The 14429-nt window shown below is 32.7% G+C and overlaps 1 pseudogene; it reads right to left on the bottom strand.

Annotated features, from left to right (window-relative positions):
• Positions 1-3866: 3866 nt before the first annotated feature.
• Positions 3867-6666, bottom strand: LOC133318009 (GDSL esterase/lipase LTL1-like; annotated as a pseudogene).
• Positions 6667-14429: the final 7763 nt, after the last annotated feature.

Below are 14429 nucleotides of genomic sequence, written 5' to 3'. Positions count from 1 at the left end.
CTAATGGTATCGACAACCACAAGCCCTGAAATAAAGTTCTGCAGCCATAATGCATGAGTTGTGGCTTAAAAACATGCCACAAATTCTGCCTCCATAGTGGATGAAGCAACGATAGTCTGTTTTGCACTTTTCCACGATATGGCTCCTTGAGCAAACATAAACAAGTAGCCAAAGGTTGACTTTCTACTATCAAGACATCCACCAAAATCCGAATTAGTATATTCAATTACTTCTAATTCATTGGACCTTTTGTACATGAGCATGTGATCCTTTGTGCCTTGAAGGTATCTTAAAACTTTCTTTGCAGCTTTCCAATGTTCCTTTCCTGGATTACTTTGATATCTGCCCAACATCCCGATTGCAAAACTGATATCCGGCCGAGTACATGTTTGAGCATACATTAAGCATTTAACTTGTACATGAACAACCCCAGGTGAGCATTTACTCATATTAAATATCTCTAGAATTTTCTCAATATATCCTTTCTGAGATAGTCCCAACATCCTTGTGATCGATCACAAAATATTTCTATTCCAATCACATAGGACGCATTTCCCATATCTTTCATTTTAAAATTCTTTGAGAGAAAATCTTTAGTCTCACGCAATATACTCAAATCATTTGCAGCAAGTAAGATGTCGTCAACATAAAGAACTAAGAAAACAAACTTACTTCCACTCAGTGGTGGACCCAAATAATTTTATTTATGTCTGCACATTTAGGGATGAGGTTCGGTGGCAATGCTCAAGAATTTTTTTTTTTAAAGAAAGTTTTAAATGTATTAAAAAACAAAAGAATATAAATAAATAAAAAACTTGAACTTACTACAAAAATAAAGTACCTTTTAGGTCCTCAACAAAAATTACAGGACCCAATTTAATTCCTTAGAAAAAAATTGACTCGTGATCCTCTGAATTTCAAAATAGACCCATGTTAGTCTTTTCTAGGGACCAATGTAAGTTTTCTTTGAATTTCAGAGGAACCATGATTTCGACTAATCGGATCTATTTTGGAATTCAGAGGGACTGAAAGTCAATTTTTTTTTTTAAGAGATTAAATCGGGCCTTGTAATTTTAGTTTTTGTTTAGGACTCAAAATATTCTCTCTTTTTTCTTTCTTCCAAAAATTTGTGTGTGCACTTGCACACACTTGCACCAAAACAGGTTCGTCGATGCTTCCACTGATCTTCTAGTAAATACACCGATCAACTGTGTTTTTCTCAAATCCAAAAGATGTAATAATGGTATTGAACTTGATATACCATTGTCGGGATGCTTGCTTAAGTCCATATATTGACCTTTTGAGTTTACACACTAATTTTCTTTCACTTTCCATAGAAAAACCTTCAAGTTGATCCATATAAACTTCCTCCTCTAAGTCACCATTAAGAAAGGCTGTTTTCACATCCATTTCATGTAGCTCTAAATCATAATGAGCCACCAATGCGATAATTATCCTTAATGAATCCTTTTTCGAGACAGGTGAAAATGTCTCTTTATAATCAATGCCATCTTTCTGAGTATAATCCTTGGCAACAAGTCTAGCTTTATATCGTTCGATATTACCATTAGAGTCGTGTTTCGTCTTAAAGACCCACTTACAACCGACTCTTTTGGAACCTTCATGTAATTCGACGAGATCCTAGACATCATTCTGATCCATGGATTTTAGCTCTTCTTTCATAGCTTCAATCCATTTATCGGATTCTATACTTTCTATGGCTTGTGAAAACGAAACTAGATCTTTATTGATTCCAATGTCATAATCTAACTTTTGCAGGTAAACCACATAATCATTCGAAATAGCTGGCCTACGTTCCCTTTGGGATCTTCTTAATTCTATTTCATGTAGTTCTTGTGCATTAACATTCTGCAAGTTAGCATATGCTGGGAGTACTTCTTCATTCAAATGTTGTTCAGTGTTGTCATCTTATTCTACAACAACTGGAACAACATTAGAAAATTTAGTAGATGGAGTAACAATTATAGGCAATGAAACATTTACCTCAGTCTCCTTTAGAACATTTGTTAGTGTGTTATTTATTTATAATTATTTAAATTAATTAATTTTTTCTTAGTGTGTTATTTATTATGATTGAATCAGTAATGAAAAAATAATTAAAACATTTGTTAGGATTTTATTAATTGCTAATTAAAAATATTATAAGAATATTAACACAAAATTACTAATTAAAATTTTAATCTTTATAATTTTCATTATTAATTACTTATTTTTCTACACAAGATTTCTACGATTTTTTTCCCATATTATTACTATTAATTATAAAACACAAAGTATAATTACTTATTTTATAAATTACATTGATTATTAATTATTTACCCGAAAAAAAAACGCATGGCAAACCGATATGGCAAGGAAGGAAATTGACAGAATATTGACAAAACAGAAGAAGGAAGAATGTAAATTTTCATTATATATATCATTTGTTTGAAAGAATGTAAATTGAACCTTACTGAGCCGCAATCCACTTTGATGAGTAATATGTGAGAGCATATAAAGAAGCATCTTTAAACTTGTAGCTGCTTCAGCCGTAAAAGAATATAACTTCTCCTACATGTAAAACTTTCTTATGAAGAAAACAACATTAGAAAGAGATTATAAGAAAGTGGTTGTAGGGCATCGTGTCACATGAGGATGACATCGGCTATATACTCTTGCAATATCATGCAACGCTAGCTGCATTTCGCGATGTCATCCCTCATGCGACAAGACTTCCTCAACCTCTATTATTTTCTCTCTTTCTTTGTCCTCTAACTACCTCTTATTATTGCCAAGAAATGAATATATAGGAGATGGTATATACCTCTCCTTCTTTCTCAATATTCTAGCCACACTAATTGCTGACAAAGTTGCCCTTATTAATTTTGGTGGGGTACATGAAAAAATAGTCCTGACTTCAGAAGTCAAGTTGAAAGGTTGAATTGAAGCCTCGGTATTATTTCTTGATGTTAAAAATGTGACAATAAAGTTAAGTCGCTATTCTTTAAATACTATACCTTTATTTACTGTTTACATATATCGAAATTTTTTACCGTATTTATGTTTGAAATTAATATCAAGATTTATGTTTGATGCAATTAATTAAAGATAAACCTATAAACACATTAAGCCACAATTTTCGGAGAGACAAGGTAATGTTTGGTAACCGTAACAACGAGAAAGATGATACTATACAGATTCTATTTTATGTTTGGTTTGTTTTAAAAGTAAAATACAACAGGACATAAGATTGAAACATAATTTATTTTTTGTATAAACAAATAATATATTTTAATTTTACTAAATAAATTAAATGAGAGAATGTTTCATTCTGTTTTACATCCTACTTAAATGACTGAATCAGCCTCCTAGGGACAAACTGATCTGTTCTGTTAATTGATTTCTCACATTGGAAATAGAATCTATTCTCCGTTACGAGACCGTTATACCTCAGTCACTGAAAATTGAAAATTCAAACACAAGATGTCAACCTTTTGGCATTACTGCATGTGGCCATGTAATTAGGGAGAAAAATTAGGTATGCTTTGTGTCACTATCATCGAAAAGTATGCCAAATTCATGATAAGATTAAATAACTTTATGTAAGCAAAGTGTAATATATGATGTGCTAAAAACTTGACGAAGTGCCAAGTCTATGTTGTGTTGTCAGCCAATAAAGATAATCTGCAAAAAAATAAAAATAAAATGGAAAAGTCATTTATTTATTTTTTTATATATATCATCCGTCAGTTTATAAATACATTAGGGACAAAACTCACCCTATCAAATTTTAATTCAGACTCAAACTCTTAATATTACAGTTTTAACTGAAACAACCCTTTACTAGTTTCTGTCTAATGCAATTTTTTATATAAATAAGTTTTTTTCTTTCAAAATCAAAATGACAACCCGAAATTCATACCCCAATTGAAAATTACACAATTTACTACTCCTTACAAACAACAAATTAAACCCAATAACAATTAGAGCTGTCATGCACTAGCATTCACGACCAAGATAGTGATCATGCCGTTTATCACATTCGTTTATCTTCATGTTTTAGCATCCATGGCCAGAATGGTGCTGAGATTCATTGGCTTCATGTACGTTGTAGAACCTGACATAATTTTCTCCACAATAAGTCTGTTTGCCTTTTCAGACGGATGGAAGGGATCCCAATATGCATACAAGTTTCGATCGGGGCACAAGTTAGAGGATGACGTGCATGGCCCAATACCATTGTAGGGTCCTTGGCCGCAACAAGCTACTTTTGATGTAATAAATCCTATCCAATTCAACAACATAAAATGTTAGGATATATTCCATGATAAGAACCATGCATGAAGAATAAATTTTTATTCCTTAACCAACAAAAGTGGTGTTACTTTCCATGTAACAATAAAAAAGGGTTCCGACTTAAAGGGGATAAGGTTGAGAGTCGATTGTATATAATCTTACTCTGTTTTCTAAATTTGAATTCGTGACCAAGAACAATCTTACTGTTACTCCAAAGCTCGTCCTCAAAAAGACATATTTTCAAGTAACAGCAAGCACAAGGAAGAAATTTTTATTTCACTGCATCATTCATATGATGCTAACTCAGTTTTGGTGAGCAGAGTTGTCAGCACATGAATGGTACAATAGAGAGAAACTAGTTACTTAACATAAAAGTTGGTAACAGAGAGTGTGTATAGTACCATAAGCTGTGGGGTTACTAACGAAGTCATTGTTCATTTGTGCTGTATTTGTAGCAATGAAAATGTCACTGCCAATTTCCCTGTTGAGTTCTTGTATCATTTGTTCTAGTTGAGGGTTGTACAATGCTGCAGCACGTTGTAGATCAGGAGCACATTGCCCATTTGTGCTGTGCAAAGCCCGTTCTGCAGGGGCACAACCCAATGATCCTGTCCCGGTCACAAGAACTCGCCGAGCTCCCAAATCATATAGCCTCTGCAATGCATTATTACAATTGAAAAAGAGGCATCACAGTTAAGAGAACAATATATATATGGGATTATATTTTCTTATGCAACAGAAGATATGATATCTCATGGACTCACAATTTTACGTGGATCTCATTGTACAAGAAAAGAAAGAAAAAAATTTAAAATGGGATCCACACCTTTTTGAGTGTGTAGGAGAGGCTTGTTGTCTCCTATCACGTGAGGTTAATATTTTCATATATATATATATATATATATACATATATATATATATATATATATATATATGAGTTTTATAAAAGTTATGTTGTAGGAAAAATGATTGTGTTATGTTATAGAGATTCGTTTTCCGTGCTGCAGTTTTTTTTTTTTTTGCTTCAAAAAATGCGGACCCCACAAAATGTTGTGTTTGTAGGAAATTTTTTGTGGTCACGTTGCATGATGAATACAAACCCACATATATATATATATGGGAAGGATTCTTTACAAAAAAAATATATAAATTTTTGCAAATTACATTATATACAGTGTAATCTACTATACTTTCGGAAGTACACAGTGTAATTTGTAAGAGTTTCTAAACAAAAAGTTTATAAATATAACCCTTCATATATATATATATATATATGGCGTGATTCTTTGACACAGTTGTCAAATTTAAAGTTTGACACATCATCTGAGAGTCATTAGATTAAAAAAGATCAGCTTTGTGTCTTTGGGATTTTACCTGCAGGTGCTTTCTGTACTCACAGATGAGGAACATGACATAATCTGGTAGTAAATATTGGCGAGACCTTGCTGAAGAGGTTACTAGGTAGTAGTTGTTTACAAAATCATTGCCACCAACAGTGATGAGGACCAGTGCTTGGTTCACGAGTCTTTTTGCCCGCGAAGCACCAATTAAAGCCGTCACTCTTTTTTGATACTCTTGAAAATACTTTAGCTGTCTGCGCATTTTAATTATTTTCATCTGCAAAAGTTGCATTAATAAGCATTGCCAACTGCAAATGTTACCATGTGTGAGTCAGGTGAAAATATTTAACCCCATATAGATATTGTTATTTTTAGTAATTAGTAAATCATATTTTATCACGTGTATCATTATTATTTGATAAACAAAATTTCGAATTTATTAATCATCTTAATTAACTTACAAACTGAACTCCGGTATCATTCAGGATTCCAACTCCAGCTGAAGCAAAATTGGCACCAACTAGGAGGTGCTCTTCCGTTAATTCTGGGCTCAAGTATGGTATCGTAGACTCAGCACCAAGACGCTGACCTGCTGAAACAACCCAGCTTGTTATAGATAAATTCTATTGAGATTAAGGAGTCTTACTTTTCATATTAGCAGTTGTTTTCCGTCTATATAACGATTGTAGTTTATTGAGTTATAACCGTTAATTTATTATGATATATCACTAAGTATTTGAGACTTGGAGATTTGAAATGGAAACTTAGCTGATAAGATCAGGAATGTTGAAGCCGTTAGAAAAACGCCCAGTTGGTCTGTGACTTGGATAGTCAATTCCATAAGGAGGGGCATTGGCACGTGCAGTGGTAAGCAAATAGTTGTTGTTTCCACTATCAACAAGTGAATCTCCAAATACAAAGAATGCCCTTGGCCTGGCTTCAGCTCTAGGGACAATAACACCAATCACTAAAACTAAACCAAGAACCACAAAAGGAACAAAACTTGATGGGGATGCCATTTGGATGTGGATATAGGGTTTACTTGATAGAAAGGCTTTTTGTTTTCTTTATGGGATATGGAGCTTTACCTGGGATTCTAGTCTTTATATAACCGTTTTCAACCATGTTGATTTGGCTGATTGCATGGCCCTCTAGGATGTCCACTTTTGGGTGCTCTTTTATTGAACGTTTTAAGTTCTAGTTGTAAAACTTTGACCAATGTTACGAGTTTAAATGAGATGGGTTAGTTACTTGGTTGCACTAGGATGCAACTAGAAACAGAACCATGTGTTTCCACTTTCTAACTTGATGCATGCTACAGTTAAAAACTTAGGGTGAGATGGATAAATAAAGCTCCATATCTCATATTTAACCATGTGTTTCCACTTTCAACCAATATAATTACACAAATATATTTATGCAGTTACTGCAGATAAATTATCTGTATTTACTTTTAAAATAATGTTGTTTTGGGATTAAAATATTAAATAATTATAATTATAAAAATTATAATAACTCTGAAATAAATTAAAATTATAAAAACATCATGATTTCTGTTCTAAAACAACATCATATTAAACTTAATGCAAATAACTTATCTACTATAAATAACTACAGAAAAAGTGAAGGCATGTAATTATTTGGATACATATAAGATTGCAATCTAATAATTAATTTAATCAGTAGCGTTGGTGGGTGTTGACTTATTATGGTTGCAAATATGAAATCAACGTCACTTTGTTACATCAATCAATTGGCCGTGCCTCCTCCCTTTTCCTACTTTTGAGGCGATTTAAATTCTATCAATGCTGGATAAATAATAAACACAATATTAATAACTAACATGAAACATCACTTCCTCCATTTTTTTTTTGGTCTTACTTGGTAAAATAATAAACGCCATAAAATAAAAACAAAGTGGCCACTAGTTGGAATTTATTCATCCCCTATCCGTGTATTTTTTTAAATAACATTTTCTCTTCTTTTAGCCTTGACTCCTATTTATCTTTTAAATTTTGTGTTAAATTTTATCTATATAGAATGTGGATCTTATTTCTAATAGATTATAAAACAAATACGATTTGATAAAAAAGAAAAAAGAAAAAATAAATTCATTTTAAATATTTATAATTTATAATACATATAATAAAAATAAAATATTGAAATTGTACATAATACGACATAATAAAGATCTTTTAAAATATGATACATGTTACTCACTTGTAACATTTAAAATCCAAGCAATGATTATATAGATTCCCTATTTCTCCTGGTAAAGATATCATGTCGATCAGTTCAAGGGAAATATTTCTTCTATTGGGACAAAGGTCATATATAGTAGAGTCGTGAGAGACTAGCGGATCCAAGAAATATTATTTACGTCTACAGATTTAAGGATGGAGATTGGGGACAATGTTCTCGATTTTTTTTTTAAAGAAATTTTTAAATGTATTAAAAATAAATAAAAATATAAAGAAAAAAAGCTTGAACTTACTACAAAAATAAAGTACATTTTGGGTCCTCAACAAAATTTACAGGACCCAATTTAATCCCTTAGAAAAAAATTTGACTTGTGATTCCTCTGATTTCAAAATAGACCCATGTTAGTCTTTTTGAGAGATTAATGTAGCTCTTCTTTGAATTTCAAAGCGACCATGATTTCGATTAACCGGATCTATTTTGGAATTCAGAGGTACCGCGAGTCAATTTTTTTTTCGAAGAGTTTAAATTGAGCCATGTAATTTTTTTTGAGGACTCAAAATATATTTTATTTTATTTTCCAAAAATTTGTATGTCCACTTGCACACACTTGCAACAATATAAGTCTGTCGATGTCATGAGATACTCAGATGCTAATTAGGCAGGTTATCCTACTGATAGGAGATCAATCTCTAGATATTGTGTGTTTATTGGAGATAACTTAATATTCTGGAAAAGTAAGAATCGGAGTGTGGTTGCTAGATCGAGTGTTGAAGCAGAGTATCGTTCCATGGCCACAACCATTTGTGACATTATCCGGCTAAAACGACTCCTTAGGGAGTTGAACTTTGGTCACACTTAGGCAACAAGTTTCAGTTGTGATAATCAAGTTGCTTTGCATATTGCCTCAAATCCAATATTTCATAAAAGAACTAAATATATTGAGATAGATTGTCACTTTATCGTAGAGAAGATTATAACATAATTTGTCGACTCAAATGATTAAATAACATATGTCTTTAATAAGTTCCCGATGAATCCTCGAATAGATTACATATGTAACAAGTTTGGAGCTTATGATTTATATGATTGAAAGTGTTGTATATATATAGAGTCGTCTAATTTTTGGGACAAAGTCTCACATAATGTAATTTTCATGTGTATCCACCGCTCGTTTAAATTAAGCTGATTACTCTTTCATTTTCCTCTTTCTTAACATGAACATTAGTGCTGCTTCTTCCGTAAATGGTAGACATTGCTAAATATCAACTAAATTCAGAGACAACAATGGAATCACGTAACTGCTGCTTTAAAATTTTCCAACCCTATCTCTTTGCAAATCCCTACATCTCGACCTTTGGTTCTTGGATTAGTCTTTCTTTCTCTAATACTTTTTCCATTTCTTTGTTTTCGTCCTAATCTATCTTTCTCTCATGAGTCATAATACTCGGTCGTTGTATTTAGGGCCGACAAAACGGGCTAGGCTCGACGGGCCGACCCGTCCCGCCTGTCAAATGAGGCGGGGCGGGCTGATTCATTTTTTGACTGGCTGATAGGGCAAGCCAGTGTAAAATAGGTTAGGACTGACGGGTCAACCCGCCCAGCCCCTTTTAGCTCACTTTCAAAAGTGAGACGGGATGAGCTAGCTCATTTTTTGACTGATTAATGGCGTGACGGGACGAGGTGCCCATTTTACCACCTCTAATTATATTTCACACAAGAAGGACACTACACATTTGTTTCCAGAATACTCCTTTTAGTGCAACTCAGAAAGAAGCTACCTACTAAGTTTTCTTAGACAAAGTACAATCTATTGATAAATTTGTAGCATTGTCAACCAAATAATAATAAATTTGAGTAACTATATCATCCAAGTTCTCAATAACCAAGTGTGAACACTCAATTTTGTCCCTATCATTATTAAAAGAAATAAAAAAAGAATTAGATACAAAGAAAATAAAAAGAAAGAAAAAAGTTGGTTAAAATCCATTTTTAACATAGCTCAAAATATTTTTTAAAGAAAAATCTAATTCATTAATCCATATTCGTGGGTCAATCTACAACAGAAAGCCCAATGACCCATGATCTTCTAAGTGGCAAAAGGAGCCAATCCAATTTTTTTTTTAATTAATCCAATTCTAATTATCTTTTTGAAAAGCAAGTTGGGTCACTCGTATTCTCATAAGGTTAGTGTCTGACTCAGTTATAAAACTAATCCGAAGAGTGAGAGGAGTCAGGATGAAAATATTTAAACCCTAAATGTGCCATGTGGGGATGATAGACTATTCTTGGCAAAATAAACCAAGAAGAGGTATGAGTGATCAAACATAAACAGAGATTTTCTTAAAAAAATACAGGAAAGGATCACCATACAAGGAAGATAGTGGGCAGGTTTGAGAAGGAGAACGATTTCATAAACAAAATTTTTTTTGGAAGCTTGAGAGTTCTTTCTCTTCTAAAACGTTTGTATCGGTGAGATTCTTTTGATTGGGAGGTATTATGAGAAGGGCGAAAGAAAGAAAACAGGCAAGGGAGCAGGAGCACTGGTCACCATTGTTTGGAGAAACTCCTTTTTGGTAATTTTGGCTTCTGTTTTTAATATAATTTCCCACTGTTATTTAACTATTGACGAGTCACATTTGGGCAGTATGATGTTCGGTTTACAAATTTCATGTACTTTAACACATTACACTTGTGTTTTGAGGATGCTTGGTTGAAGGATTATTATCTGTTTAAATCTTGCTGTTGAGGTTGTAAACGTTTGTTCTGATATAGTTTGATTCGTGCACTAAGTGTAAGATGCATACTTCAGAGATTATTATTTGTTTTAATGTTAATCGCATATATCATGTTTGATGTAATGTCTGAGCCAATGATGAATCCTTGTGATTTGAAATCCCTTACCTTGCTATAAATGCATTTAGACAACCTTTGATACCTTATTCATTGTTTACTTTAGTTGTCTGATTGTCTAATATGAATAACTGCACATATTGCGGAATACATTGTTCATCTTGTTTGATATTGAACATTTACAAATATACTTGGCATTTGTTTTCTGGCAAAAAAAAAATTAATTTATTACTTTTTTTAATAAAAAATTATGAATAAGTAGTCGTTTTGAAATTAATTACGAAAATATAACAGCGAAACACGTTCCATGGGGGCGTGACCGGTTGGAGAGAGACACGTCTTATCTGGGCGTGACCGAGGAGAGAGACACGCCCCATCTGGGCGTGTTTCACCATGTGCTGTCACGTGGCACAAAAGTCAACAGTTTGACTGTAAAACTTTGGAAGTCCATATCTTTTGACTCGGGTATCCGAATTAGATAATTTTTCTTTTGATCCCACATAACTTTTTGAGATCTACGTAATGACACCTCATTTGGAATATTTTGTCTCTCACAAAAAAAATAATTGAATTTACAATAATGATACCGTAAGAACGTTTAAACTCAAATTAATAAGCAGAAAACCACTGTTATGATTAGAAACATTCATAATAAAGATCCTTATGATTATGGTAAGTTATGATAAGGTTAATTATGTATGTTATTGAGATATATATTAAAAATTTGAATGAAGAATTTTATGAAATTTATAATTTTATTCGGTTAACATCTGTCGGTGACAGAATATCGAATAATTTATATTAAAAAGTTAAGTGAGTTCTTTTCGTTTTATTTTGATTTTTAAGTTTTTGCTCATAATTATAAAAATGTTAGATTATTTTTAGTAATAATTATAAGGTAACAAAGTCATGTCATTTTTAATAATTATGGTATCATTGTTGTAAATTCAAATTTTTTTGTGAGAGACAAAATATGCCAAATGAGGTGTCATTACGTAAATCTCGAAAAGTTATGTGGAATCAAAAAAAAATTACCTAATTCAGATACCCGAGTCAAAAGTTATGGACTTCCAAAGTTTTACGGTCAAATTATTGACTTTTGTGACACGTGGCACCACCTGGTGAAACACGCCTAGATGGGACGTGTCTCTCTCCTCGGTCATGCTCAGATGGGACGTGTCTCTCTCCTCGGTCACGCCCAAATAGGGCGTGTCTCTCTCCAACTTGGTCACGCCCCACACTTAGGTCACGCCCCACATGGGCGTGTTTCTCTTTATTGGAACACGCCCCATGTGGGCGTGTTTAACTGTTATATGTTCGTAATTAATTTCAAAACGACTACATTTTCATAATTTTTTTATTAAAAAAGCAATAAATTAATTTTTTTGCCTTTGTTTTCTTGCTGCAATCTTGGTTTTAGCCTTTTTACCGAGGGGGATATTAGTCTCACATTTACATGAGAGTAGTTCTCTCATGTAATAGAGAGAATTCAAGTGGGGCCCACCATTAAAAAAGAAAAAAGAAAGGTGCAGTTTTCGAAGTGAGATAATTATCTCATATAAAATAAGAGTAGTATTTCCCTTTTACCAATACTTTATGGTTTTTATTAACTAAGTTTGATAAAAAAAAAAAAAGTATTATGAGTTGCTTTTCATCAAAGATGTAAAGAATTACTTTAACCCAAAACCTTAAGATATTAGGTAAGAGTTTTTCTAATGGTTTATATTATTCTCTAACCCATCTTGTCACGCATGAGCCATTTGGGCTTGAAGCGTGGATATTGTATAAGCCCAATTTTTAGTTTACCTTGTCTTACTTGATTTTACTAGAAAGTGGGGAGGTGATAATCGAACTTGTAATCTTGTGATTACTAAAGCTCTGATACTATATAAAAAACTACTTTAACCCAAAATTTTTATATATTAGATGAGAGCCTTTTTAATAATTTATATTATTCTCTAACACTATGAATATGCACAATTTTGAAGGTTAGCGAAGTTTGAGGGTTTATCTTGTGAGTAAGGATAAAAAATCCTTTGGCTTTCATATCATCACTTATTTATGCTTTTTTCTCTCTTCCAATATTTGCTGTCGAAAGTTTGGCTCCGCATTTGGAAATTTTTTTACCACTTTTGAAAATTCTTTTTCCCGCGACATTTTTGACATTTGAAAAAAAATTCACCACTTTTGAAAAAAAATAATTTCCACTACACTTATTCCACTATTAAAAAAAAGATGTATCTTATTAGGTACACCACTTTTAAAAATTCTGTTTTCTGCCATATTGAAAAAAAAATTCACTTTTAGAAAAAAGATGTACCTAATTCGATTCACCGAAATTGTGTCCCCGGCCATTGCTATGTGCTGTCGGAAAGATTATTATTTAATAACAATTTTGATATGATAATTTGGGCCTATACTTGACAATATTCATGGTTTATTTTTTCATCACGATAATATTTGAATTTTTACTTTCCAACTTGTATAATTTTTAACATTGTAGAAAAAATTTAAATGCTTGTTTGAGGATAAGACAAAGGTCACTAATGTAATAAGGAATCACATGTATTGCCTTAGGAAGGGAAAGGGGAACACCTCTTGGATGCCTCAGGAGATACGTGACCATTTGAAGGATTACTGGATTGTAAAATAAGAAGAACAAATCCATGTACAATAGGCCTTCAAATGTTGGAGGATCAATTCCATAAACTGAGCATAAAAGGTGGCTTGTTAGTACACTTATAACCTTGTATTACATAGTACACTTACGAATAATTTGTTTATAATTAAGAGTAACCTATACTTACTGTTTTATGGTTTTTTTAGATAGCAGGGAGCTAGGGACACGAACCCAGCTGCAATGAACTAGGAGATGTACAAGTATACACTCATTTAAAGAAGATTGCCAAACATGGGTAAATGAAAAATCAAGAAGTCTTCAATATTTATATGCTTTCAAAGTTAATTATTAATTTTACATACACTAACATATTACATACTAGTATTATAACTTGTCGTAGGAGTAGTAATTGAGGATGAAGGAAAAGAGAGACAATCAGCCCACTGCAGGAGATGATGCAAGCGTGCAGGTTTTGATGATGATTTGTTTGTGCAGGCGTCTCGTAGAATTAAACATAAAGGGCACATATATGGTACCTACCGAAACATGTACATATAAATAAGCTTGTCTGCAAAACCCAACATCTTGTCATTTTCTTGTTACATTAGTCTCTCTTTTTCTCACACTTCTTCCATTTCTCAGTTTTCTCCCTATTCTATTTTTCTCTCACGAGTCGTGATACTCAATCCTTGTATCTGAGTATGCGAGCAGCATTGGTCAGTCAAAATTATTTTGTTGATCTTTAAATTCCTCTTTATTTCGGTCTTCTATCTTTCTTGGGTCTTCTTCCCTTCTTTTTTTTTTTTTTTTTTTTTCTGGTCTTTGTCGTTTCTCGTTTACCAATCAAATGATCAATGAATGAGCGTGTCCCGTTCAGACGTGAGTTCGGTCCATACACAGTATATCCCTTTTCTAAAGAAGTGATATTTTCCTTCAAAGTAATGTGAATTGGAGAACTAAATAATTCAAACTTTGAAAAAGGTGTTGTTAGTAAAGCTCAATTGATAACAAGTGCACTAATCATGCTGCTCGGTTATTTCCTTTATAAGAGCATCTCTCAACTCCAAATTCTATCATCTTAAAAGAATCTGTAGCTTTTGATTGTATTCTTAATCCAAAAT

The sequence above is a fragment of the Gastrolobium bilobum genome, unplaced genomic scaffold (assembly GCF_033153095.1).
Source record: "Gastrolobium bilobum isolate Gb01-03AN ecotype WA unplaced genomic scaffold, APGP_CSIRO_Gbil_v1 utg26319, whole genome shotgun sequence".
NCBI lineage: Eukaryota > Viridiplantae > Streptophyta > Magnoliopsida > Fabales > Fabaceae > Gastrolobium > Gastrolobium bilobum.
Note: the sequence above shows the minus strand (reverse complement) of the source record. Positions and strands in the feature narration are given on the sequence as shown.